Source organism: Symphalangus syndactylus, chromosome 2 (genome assembly GCF_028878055.3).
Source record: "Symphalangus syndactylus isolate Jambi chromosome 2, NHGRI_mSymSyn1-v2.1_pri, whole genome shotgun sequence".
Lineage (NCBI taxonomy): Eukaryota > Metazoa > Chordata > Mammalia > Primates > Hylobatidae > Symphalangus > Symphalangus syndactylus.
In genome coordinates this window covers 17,356,934-17,369,191 of record NC_072424.2, presented here as the reverse complement: position 1 = coordinate 17,369,191, position 12,258 = coordinate 17,356,934, and the positions used below count along the sequence as shown (strand labels likewise).

The following is a 12,258-nucleotide window of genomic DNA, read 5'->3' as shown; positions in this document are numbered from 1 at the left end:
TAACCTCTGGACTGAGACTTCCAGAATGTTCCCCAGCATGGTGGTCATGGTGGCAGCTTTTGTTTACCTGCAAGCAGGATGTTTTGAGACCCGGTTGAGAAATGATGCTAACTTGTATGGCAAACTTTCAAGTCGAAATTATCTGTGGGTTTTCTGCTGCTTATTGAAATCTGAACTAAAAGCAAAACCTATGATTTCTGCCACTTGGGTTTAATAACAGAAAACAAAGCAATCACATAAACAGATCCCTTTTATTGACTAGAGGCCCCAACTTCTCCCTTCTTGAAACATGAGTCATTGGGAAATAGAACTTATACCATAAGCAGAAACCGGATACTTTTAGAATCAGAAGTATTTCCAACAGTAATTGGACTAAAAATCACTAAGCGCTCTCACAGACTGGAGCATTCAAATCAAATTAGCCACCATCTTATTTTGTGAAAATAAAGAATTAGTGCCTTGTGTGTACATTTTCATCACAAGTTAATGAGGGACGTAGCATGACTGAAACCGCTCACGTTACCGGAATTCAGATATCACCAAATGCCCTTTTCTTTTTTCTTTTTTCTTTTTTTTGAGACAGAGTATTTCTCTGTCATCCAGGCTGGAGAACAGTGACACGATCTCAGCTCATTGCAACCTCTGCCTCCTGGGTTCAAGCGGTTCTCCTGCCTCAGCCTCCCGAGTAGCTGGGACTACAGGCTTGCACCACTATGCCCGGCTAATTTTTGTATTTTTAGTAGAGACAGGGTTTCACCATGTTGGCCAGGCTGGTCTCAAACTCCTGACCTCAAGTGGTCCGTCTGCCTTGGCCTCTCAAAGTGCTGAGATTACAGGTGTGAGCCACTGTGCCTGGCCCCTTTTCATTTTTTCATGCAAAAGCTGAACTAGAATCTTAAAGTTCTCCAGCTGAATTCTTTCCTAAGGTAGCACAGCAGAACTCCTCACTTTGCAAATGAGAACATGGAAGTCTAAAGAGTCTGTGATGAGCTCTAGACCTTGCAGTGGTTTGACAGCAACACATACAGGTAAGACCCAGCTGTCCTCACCCGCAATGCTGTATGTGCTCTGGTGATTCCACTAGTGTTTCCTTTAGATAAAGGGAGATGCAGTGATCATTCTAAGTGGGAGTGACCCATCGAGCAGCCCAGCTACTGGCTTTGGGTAAACCTGAGCCCTGTGATCTTCCTGGCTCATAATATAATGTGATCCACATCAGCTCCTCACAGCAATCCACTGATGCAGGAAGAAAGAGGGCAAAGGCCAGGCAAGCAGGCAGAGGACCTCTGCTTCTGGTTAGAACATAAGAGAATGGGAAAGACCTTTGTTTTGGAGAGAACCACAAGAAAAACTGGGACAAAATAAAAAGTGTGCTTCTCTACCAGGCTGGCTAAGAGCAGTGGGATGCAAGAAATCTTGGATGACCTGAACTCCAGAGAGAAGTGAGCCCTTTATGGTGAGCAGTTTCCACACCTGGGGGAGGGAGCCAGATCCCCAAATTACAAGATGGAGGAGGGTCCTGCTGGAGCCGTGGAGACTCTGCAGGGATGGGGAGAACTCAGCTGAGCCTGACTGTGCTAGCTGGTGGGGTGGATGGCATCTGGAGGAGCCCCAAACAAAGCACTCAGCCCAGCAATTCAGCCTGCCTAGACCACACCCAGTCCCAAATTTGGTTGAGGAGGTGGCAGTGGAAGAGAAACTGGAAAACATATCCCGTGGTGCTTGGATTCAGAAGCCCGGAGTTTACCTCACGAGGAACCAAGGGCATCTGAAATCACAGCTTAACCCCTTATTACCTGAAATACTGACAAGATCAGCAAGGTATCTCCACTGATACTGAAACGCAGAGCACCCGAAAGGGCAAATACGCAAGTAACCATGAAAGGCTGTTTTTCATCATTGCTTAATTTCTTTAAAAGGTAATTGTTTAAGGCAAAAATAATAGCAATAGGCTGTGGGGTTTATGGGGTTTATAACATGTGTAGAAGTAAAATATATGGCATCATAGCACCAAAGATGGAGAAGCAGGTAAATGTGAATATACCATTAAAACCTTGTATCTGGGCTGGGTGCAGTGGTTCACGCCTGTAATCCCAGCACTTTGGGAGGCCAAGGCAGGCAGATCACGAGGTCAGGAGATCGAGACCATCCTGGCTAATATGGTGAAACCCCATCTCTACTAAAAATACAAAAAAAATTCAACCAGGCGTGGTGGTGGATGCCTGTATTCACAGCTACTCGGGGGCTGAGGCAGGTGAATGGCGTGAACCCGGGAGGCAGAGCTTGCAGTGAGCCAAGATCGCACCACTGCACTCCAGCCTGGGCAACAGAGGGAGACTCCATCTCAAAAACAACAACAACAACAACAAACCTCGTATCTGACGTGGTAGAAGGTTAATTCAGTGCATTTTATATTAAGGTTGCAAATTATAATCACAAGAGCAACCATTTCAAATATAGAACAAAGGGGCTATTTTAATCTCTTTTCTTCTCTCTCTCATTGGAGAGAAAAAGTGAAGGGACGTGCTGCCCAGATGTGCCATCAGGATGGGAGCACTACATCCCCTAGCTGCTGCAAGACATAGATATTGTAGCCTCTTGCTGAGCGCCCCCTCCAGAATTACTGTTGGCCCTAAGAAGCAGTCTCACCCAAAGATACATCCTTTACCTGGAGGCAGCCTGCATCCTATTATTCACTGATGAAGGGACACAGGGTTCCAGCCCTCCTGCCTCAACTGGAAAGAGTCCAGTTCCAGAGCTCCTCACAGGATTGGCTGAGTCTGCTGTTGCAACTGGATCATAGTTTATTCCACCTGCCCACTTCTGCTTCCCTCACCCCTTGCAGGGGCTGGTCCTGAGACCACTCCCAGGAAACCTCCTGCACACAGTCTGTTTGCTGGGGAACTTGACCTATGAACGTTGGTCCCAGCAGCATGTTGGAGCTGTCATCTGCTAGCTGCTGCAATGAGGACCTCATCACTGGTGGAAGGCACTTGCAGTTATGATTCACTTGTTAAAATTTTCACTGGTGGTGAACTAGGACATGATACCTGGGAAGAAACTGCTCTGGCAGATGTGAGATCTCAGGTGTTTAAGAGTTTTGGGGGAAATAGTAATTATAAGAACTATGGAATCAGATGGTTGTTGCTAGAAGCTGTTAATTCATTGGAGAAATTTAATGAAAGACTAAGTGATTAAACACCAATATAAGGCAAGGTATACATACCAGAGGACCTCTTGGGCTTTATATGAAGCCTATGAAAAGACTATTATCCTCTGCAACTGCAGGGCAGATACAGCTGAGAAGCAGGCCCCAGGTTTAATTATAAGAATAGAAATGCTCAAAGCAACATTGAAGTTTAGTCCTGGCAGGTCTGCTAGGCCAAAGTCAGTTCTATGATTAGGAAAGAGTGGGATGGGAACATTTGGGTTGATATATTAAAACATCTCAAGTTCTCAAGTTCCCAGATCCTCTGGAATTCTCTAGGCCTGGAATAGTATCCTACTCTTCTCCTTAATGGCTAATGCCTGCTTTTGCATGAAGATGATGATGAGGTTCTGCTCATGATGAGCATGACAACTCCCTCCTTCTCCCCTCATAAATCTACTCTTGGCCACCAGACCCATAAGTAAGGTCAAGCCACAACATAATCTAGCCAGAAAAGTGTAAACCTGCTAAGGGAAGAAACAAACTATAGCCCAGAGAGCTGTGGGACCCAGGCAACATGTCCTATAAGTGCCACAAGCGCATGTGCAGGAGGGAATAGAGAGAGTGCTGGACAAAGTGGGATGAAATGCAAAGCTGGATGGGGAAAATGTATTGCTATGGAAGCACTCTCCTTTGATGCAACATTTAACATCCTGGTAAGGACGCCAGGAGTTGGACGCTTAGAAAATGTGATGCCAAGTCAAATGGAGATGTCAGATCATGGAGGATGGGGAAGGAAGGGATGAAAGGCTCAGAAAATAGGCAAGCTAGAGCGGATATACCATACAAGGCCAGAGAACCGGACAGCTGATGGTTTTTTTTTTACAAGAGGGCCTACAAGAATGCTGTATTTGCCAAAGCGAGAAGAATACGCCGGTGAGAGGGCAAGTGTCATGAAGAAGCTCAGTGGGTGCTCTTCTCTGAAGGTCAAGACTATTACAGGATATCCAAAGGTAGCCGATATAGGCCTGGGCTCCCTAGTAACAATGGGACTGATAGAGGTAACACTTACTGTTCAGTGCAAGGTGTTTGTAGTCATCATAATGTAATTATCACAAGGGGCAGGAACGTGGGTGTGACAGCTAGTGGGATCTAACCCACAGAGAGCTATGGAAATGGTAAAAAGAAATTTGCATTCAAGGGGAAAAACAGGCAGCCAACAAAGTATTATTGCTCAATCTCTACAACTAAAATAAATCAAGCATGGCTCATCAGGAAGCTGAGGGCAAGACTGGCTGAAGAAGCAGCTAATCTCCCAGGCCTTCCTCCAAAGGGACCTGCAGCCATTTCCTTGGGTAACTGGACTCTGGGGAAGGGTAAATGCCCAAACATTTTGAAGATGTTGGACACGGATTGTTGCTGACATTGATACCTGGGGATCTGAAACATGAATGAACACTCCATTAGAGGGGGTGAATATAAGACCCGGATAATAAATAAAGTCCTGATCAAAATTCAGTTCACAGTCAGCTCAGATATGTCTTCTGAGTAGGTATACCGGGCTGGCAAAGGCAGTCTAATGAAGGCAATCATGGGTTCTAGATTTAGGATGGTAAACCTCACCAGGTTTACATACAAATGGCAGGATTACACCTGCTGGGCATGAAATAGTATGTAATAGCTGCTTCCCCTAACTGTTGCAAGAGGTAAATACTGTAACCTCTGCTGAGCCCCTCTCCAGAGTTACCCTTGGTCCCAAGAAGCGGTCTCACCCAAATATACAGCTTATATTAGAGCATGAACTTTGAAACCAGACAGAGGTGTATTCACATCCCAGTTCTGCCACTCAATAACTAGGATTCTTGACGAGGTAACCTCTCTGAGCCTCAATTTTTTGATCTTCAAAATGGGAATATTACTAACCTCTTCATAAGGTTATTTTCACAAGTAGAAGAGACAATAAGTGGTTAACCCTCAGCCTAATGCTGGGCACCCCAGAGATGGCAGCTGTTATGATGATAATTACTGTGAAAAGGGTTTGGAAGTTTGCAGCAATGAGTTCCGACCATGAAGTCTTGGACACACCAATTTGGATGGTGGTTGCAGAAGTGTGTGCTGCTGCCCAGGGGTGTTGCTGTGGAAGGACCTTGACAGGCAATGGGAGGCAGGAGCTCCGCAAACATGAAAATGTCACAGGAACCTCTGAGATGTGTCATCTGGAGCCACAACAGATGACAAAGATGGCAAAACATCTGCTTTAGTTTTGTTCAGAGCAAAGAGCTCGAGAAAAGTGAGAATCAAATTCTACAGAACTCTTCCCATTCCCTTCTTGTCTCTCTTTTCCTGGCTTAGAATGATCTTGATAATGAAGAGGCAGTAGGACACTTATTACCTCTGTAGCCAGAACAAGCTGAAAACAGAAGCAGGCCTCGGGGCATTGGGTTCACTTAGTGGATGATTGGTGCTGAGATGCTTCAGTTATTCAGAATCCAGCAATCTGGCAACCTCGTGTATCCGGGATGTTATAGAAAATGTGGAAGTAAGTCTGCAAAACATCTCAGGTGTCAAAAGAGAAATATCAAAGTATACTCACAATATGCAAGGAGAGAAGAGGAGAGGCCCTTTCCCTGAGCCCTCAGTAAGGCTGTTTCTACTTTCCCTACAGCAGTACGAGCTGCTTCCCTGTTCTGACAGCACAATAAAAGGTACAAACTTGAGGAACATGGGGACCTCACAGAGGCAGGCACAGCCGGCTCATCGAGATGTGTGGACAGCAGAAAGCGAGTGAGGCAAGAGAAAATCAGCACAGGGTAAACATCAGAGATCAAAGGACAGCAGCTGGAGTCACTGGGTAGAGAAGCAGTGCAACTGTGGCTTACCCAGGCAGCCAGGGTTTCAGGAGATTCTTCTAGGCCAGAGCTCTGAAATATTCACCAAACAGCTGACAACTTTGCCTTTTGCATGGGAAATAAGGGGAAATTAATCTTGGCCATCCACCACTGGTTTCAAAAAGATCCAGGCAAGGTCTGTGTGCACCTGCCACACAAAAATGAATTTCATGTGATTGCAACAAACAGAACAATAGTGCAAACAAAATTCCTAGGAAAACTTTTGTCCAGAGGTAATGCCAGCTGGTTGTAGTATTGCAACTAAAGTTCAGAGAGGGACTCACTCATTCCACAGGGCTCCAGTGGGGTTTTGGACTTACAACTGGATGTCATCACCTCTGTGGGTGCCTGAATAATGACTCTCATAGATTTTCAGGGTTATCCTCTGGAACAACTTGTAGTTGTTATTAATACCTTACATTACAAAAGTGGTTTTGCAGATGTGATTAAGGTAAGGATTTTGAGATGGGGAGATTATCTTGGATTATCTAGGTGGGCTCTAAATGGAATCACAAGGATCCCTATAAGATACTTATAAATATGAGGGGGGGAGGGGGAAGACAGATGACTATAGAAGAAGAAAAGGCAATATGGTGGCAGAATTCTGGGATAGATGGTGGGAGATTGGAAGATGCTATTCTACTGGCTTTGAAGATGGAGGAAGGAGTCATGTGCCAAGGAATACAGGTGGCTGCTAGAAGCTGAAAAAGGCAAGAAACAGTTCTCCCTGGGAGCCTCCTGAAGTAACCAACCAAACATTGAAAGGGTAGAGGGAAGTGTTCAGTGCTGGTCAGACATGTGAAAAAATAATTCATGATCCATTCAGAAACTGATCACCATTCACTTATCAGTTAGAGGGCTAAAGCTAGTATAGCAACATTTAGAGAACGTATAATATCTTTTTTTTTTTTTTTTTTTTTTGAGACAAAGTCACTCTGTTGCCCAGGCTGGAGTGCAGTGGCATGATCTCAGCTCATTGCAACCTCCACCTCCCAAGTTCAAGTGATTCCCCTGCCTCAGCCACCCGAGTAGTCGGGATTACAGGCACGCACTACCATGCCCAGTTAATTTTTGTATTTTTAATAGAGACAGGGTTTCATCCTGTTGGCCAGACGGGTCTCGAACTCCTGACCTCAGGTGATCTGCCCGCCTCAGACTCCCAAAGTGCTGGGATTACAGGCATGAGCCACTGCACCCAGCGTATAATATCATTTTTAATGTAATATCATTTTGTATCGAGAAAAAAGGAACAACAGAAAAATTCTGACTGGCCTCCATATCTCTTGGTGGCCCAAATTTTCAACTTCCTCAGTTATTTTTTCCACCTTTTTCTTTAATGGCTTGACTGAGATCTATTTCACATACCATATAATTCACTTACTTTAAAGTATACAATGCAGTAGTGTTTAGTATATTTACAAAATTTTGCAACCATCCCCATTATCTAACTCCAGAACATTTTCATCACCCTAAAAAGCAAGCCCATGTGCACTGGTAGTCATTCCCCATGTTACCACAGCCCTCGTCCCTAGGCAATCATTAATCTACTTCCTGTCTCTATAGACTAATTCATTCTAGACATTTCATGTAAATGGAATCATACAATATGTTGCCTTTGGGCCTGGCTTCTTTCAGTTAGCATAATGTTTTTAAGGTTCATCCATATTTATCAGTAACAGTACTTCATTCCTTGTTAAGGCCACTATTCCATTGTATGGATATATCATGCTTTATCCATTCATCAGCTGATAGACTTTTGGGCTATTATACACAATGTTGACATGTGTGAATTTTCATATGGACATATATTTTCAACTATCGTGGGCATACTGTACCTGGCATAAAATTGCTGGATCATATGGTAACTCTATGTTTAACTTTTTAAGGAATTGCCAGACTACTTTCCAAGATCATGACACCCTATTACATTCCCACCAGCAATCTATGAGTGGTCCAGTTCCTCCACATCTTTGTCAGTACTTGTTATTGTCTGCCTTTTTGATTATAGCTATTCTAATGGGTGTGAAGTGATATTTCATTATGGTTTTGACTTGCATTTCCCTAATGACCAATGATGTTGAATATCCTTTCATGTGTTAATCATTTGAATATCTTTATCAGAGAAATGTCTATTCAGACCTTTTGTCTATTTTTAAATTGGTTTGTCTTTTTGTTGTTGAGTTGTAAGAGTTCTTTATATATTCTAGATATAATTTCCTTATCAGATATATGATTGGAAAATATTTTCTCCCATTGGGTGGGTTGTCTTTTTACTTTCTTAATAGCATACTTTGAAGCACAAATGTTTTAAATTTTGATTAAATTTGATTATCTGGATATTTTTTTTTCCTCGTGCTTTAGGTGTCATATCTAAGAAGTCATTGCCTAACCTGAAGTCATTGCCTAACCTAAAGTCATCAAGATTTACACATATTTCCTTCTAAAAGATTTGTTGTTTTAGTTCCATATTTAGGTCTATAATCTATTTTAAATTAATTTTTGCATACTGTCTGGGGCAGGGATCCAACTTCATTTGTTTGCATGTGAATATATAGTTGTTTCAGCATAATTTGTTGAAAAGACTGTTCTTTCCCCCATTGAATGGTCTTGGCACTTTTCTTGAAAATCAATTGACTACAGATATATGGGTGTATTATTGGACTTACAATTCTGTTCCATTAATCTATATGTCTATCTTTATGCCAGTATCACACAGTCTTGCTTACTGTAGCTTTATAGTACTTTTTGAAATCTTTGCATGAATCCTCCAACTTTATTCTTTTTATTTTTCAAGATTGTTTTGGCTTTTCTGGGTCCCTTATATTTCCATAAATACTTTGGAATCACTTGTCAATTTACGCACACACACACACACACACACACACACATACACACACATATGCACATGCAAAGGCAGCTGGAGTTTTGATAGAACTTGTATTGAATATTGAATTCATAGACCACTTGGGGAAGTATTGCCATCTTAACGATATTAAGTCTTCCAATTCATAAATTCTTTATATTTATTTAAATCTTTTGAAATTCTTCAACAATGTTTTATAGTTTTCAGTGTGTATATCTTATACTACTTTGTTCAAATCGATTCCTAAGCATTTTATTCTTTTTTATACTATTGTAAATGGAATTGTTTTCTTAATTTCATTTTCAGATCATTCTTTGCTATTGTATAGAAATATAATTGATTTTGTATACTTATCTTGTGTTCTGCAACCTTGCTGAACTTATTTAGTAGTTCTAATATATTTTAGTGGATTCCTTAGGATTTTCTACAAGATTATGTAGTCTACAATATTATGTCATCTGCAAATGGAGGTAGTTTTGTATCTTCCTTTCTAGTCAGGATGCTTTTTATTTCTTTTTCCTGGCTAATTCTCCTGGCTAAAACCTCCAGTGCAATATTGATTAGAAGTGCCAAAAATGAACATTTTTTTTCTTGTACCTGATTTTTAGGGGGAAAGCATTCAGTCTTTTACCTCTTTTTGGCTATGGACTTATTATAGATGCCCTTTGTCTTAGTTCATTCAGGCTACTGTAACAAAATATAATAAACTGAGTGACTTATGAACAATAGACATGTATTTTTCACAATTCTGGAAGCTGGGAGGTCCAAGATCAAGGTGCCGGCAGACTCAGTATCTGGTGAGGGCCCACTTTCTGGTTGATCTTTTCTCTGTGTCCTCACATGGTGAAATGAGTAAGGGAGATCTCTCGAGGCTCTTCTATAAGGGCACTAATCCCATTCATAAGGGCTTCACCCTCACAGCCTAATCATCTCCCAAATGTCCACCTTCTAATACCATCCCCTTGCGGGTTAGCGTTTCAACATATGAATTTTGGGTGGACCCAAACGTTCAGGCCACAGCACCCTTTCTCAGGTTGAGGAAGTTCCCTCCTATTCCTACTTTCTGTGTGTTCCCTGTTCCTTTGAAAAACAAAAATTATGCCCAGCTTAGGGCATAATTACGTCTCCCTCCATTATCTTATTTCCATGTCATTCAATTCCAGCTTAGAGCTGTCTGAATGTCTCGTTTTGTACATTCAGGAAGGTATTGTCATATCTGATGCTCACAGTGACAACTCAAAGACTAAATATTCTGTGATATCCCAAGTTTCAGGAGGCACAGCACTATATAAAACACTTTGAAATATTTCTGTCCAAAGTGGTTTAAATATTACCTATAATAACCAGTAAAAGTTTAAAAAGTGGCTTAAATAAAGTGAAAAGTACTACTGCTCAAAAGGTGAACTCCCCTGCCCACCCAGTTCCCCAGTGAAGTCCGAGCTGCTTGCTCTGTTTTCTTCTCCTTGTCAGTTAAAATCAACACATTCCTTTTATCACCTGATGAGGAAACAGGTACCTCTCAAGCCCACAACTGGTTATCTTCCAAGTCCTTTAGTTCTTCTTCCTTTATACCCACTAATTGCAAGTCTCCCACCATTATCTTCTTATTTCCACATTGTTCAGTTCCAGTGGAATACAGGAATTGGCCCATGGGGAAAAGCAGAAAAAGGAAAGGAATGAAAATGCTTCAGTGTTTCAGGAGATTTGTTTGAAGCTGCAGTGAGGATGAGCCTCCCTGATCCCCTTCTCCTCCCGTGTCCCTGCTGGACTAAAGGAGTTCCCATGAGGGAGGCTGGCAGCTGACAGGGCCACCCAGGACTAGGACTTCTGGCCCCCAGACCACTCCTGGGTGTGCCCCATAGCGGCGCCTGAAGGGGCTGCTTCCTTCTTTGCTGGGCCTTGGGTCTCGGAACCTCCAGGGCATGTCATCTTCTTTCTCTGTGTCCTCCACTGCTCAGATTACGGCCGCCTCAGCCATGGCAAATGGCAGGGACCCCAGTTTCACTTCCCGGCCCACCCAGACACCAGGCAGAAACTCTAATAACCACTTTTCTGGGTTTCTACATCCTGTTTCTCTGGATGACTAATCATCTCCAGAGCATGAACAATTGAGTCATCTCAAGCCCCAGGCTTGGATTTGTGCACAAGGCAACCAGCTCCTCCTCGGCAGGCTCTGGGAGCACTGGCTGAAGGTGTGGCCCTCCTAAGTCACCATCCTGGCCTGGAACTCTTGGAGCACAGTAGGCTCCTCCGGGTTTGTTGAAGAGCCTTTGCTCAACTGAACCTCTTTATTGTGGGCTTTTGCTCCTTTCTGAACAGGCTCTTACAAGTAGAGCATGCAAGATCGCATTATATTTAGAGTCCCCATGAGGCCATGCTCTGCAGGCGGCATTGGGACACCAATGCATCCTCTTCTGGGAACAGAACTCCAAGCTCCTTTGAATAACAACTACTCCCCTTCTCTCTGAGCTGACTCAGGCCGGCCAATTTACATAATTCCAATCTCTGGTGACAGTTATTGCTTCAGGGATTGGCACATAACCCAAGTTTGTCCTACCAGAATAAATCCTGGGATTTATTTAAAAGCTGACAGAAGGAGATGTATTCTTTTTTCCACAGCCTCTATCCTGAAGAGTGTTGGACCCTGGAGCTGCTGGCCACATCTTGATCTGCCATATGTGGTCCAAGAATGAAGTAAACACGAAGGAGAATGAAGGTGCTGAGGGATAAAGATATTGTTTGACATTCTAGGAGCTCCTGGATCAAGCCATGCCTGAACTCAATTTATCCCTTGAACTTTTCAATTACATGAATAAATTCTCCTTTCGCCTGAGCCAATGTGGATTAGTATCATTGGCATTCAGAAGATTCCTAAAGACTCAGGTCTTCTGCACATCTATAACCATGGCAATTGCGGTCCTGCTCTCCTTTCCCCTCCCTGGAGCAGGCAAGCTTTCCTTCTCCATCATGTAAACCTCCTGGGTCATTCAGAGTATTTCTCAAATGTTACCTGGAGTTTCCCAAGACTTCTGTTCTCACTGACCATTTCCTTCTTAAACTGCTAGGATGATAACCTATAACTTTGCATCTAACCAATCCCTTAGCACTTTCCTTAGAGACTTCTTAGAGATCTTTTTGATGCCTAAGGGTAGGAATCAGGGCTTGTCTATCCTGTATATGCACTGCCCCCACCCACAGGTCCATAGAATAACAGCTGAGGACCTGTAGCTCTACAAGGGCAGGGACTGTCAAACATGCCAAACTGTACATGGTAGTTACCACTAGAGGGCGTTGGGGATGGGCAATAAGCAGGACTTCTGCATTTTACATCTGTGTTATCATTTGAGTCTTGTATGAGC

The 12,258-nt window shown here is 43.0% G+C and overlaps 1 long non-coding RNA gene across 1 annotated transcript in view; it reads left to right on the top strand.

Moving 5' to 3' along the window:
* Positions 1–11,666, top strand: part of LOC129465240 (uncharacterized) — a 111,072-nt gene extending 99,406 nt beyond the window's left edge. The window contains exon 5 of the long non-coding RNA XR_010117522.1: positions 11,519–11,666. This is a non-coding gene — a long non-coding RNA (uncharacterized lncRNA). The remainder of the gene's footprint in view (positions 1–11,518) is intronic.
* The last annotated feature ends 592 nt before the right edge of the window (positions 11,667–12,258 follow it).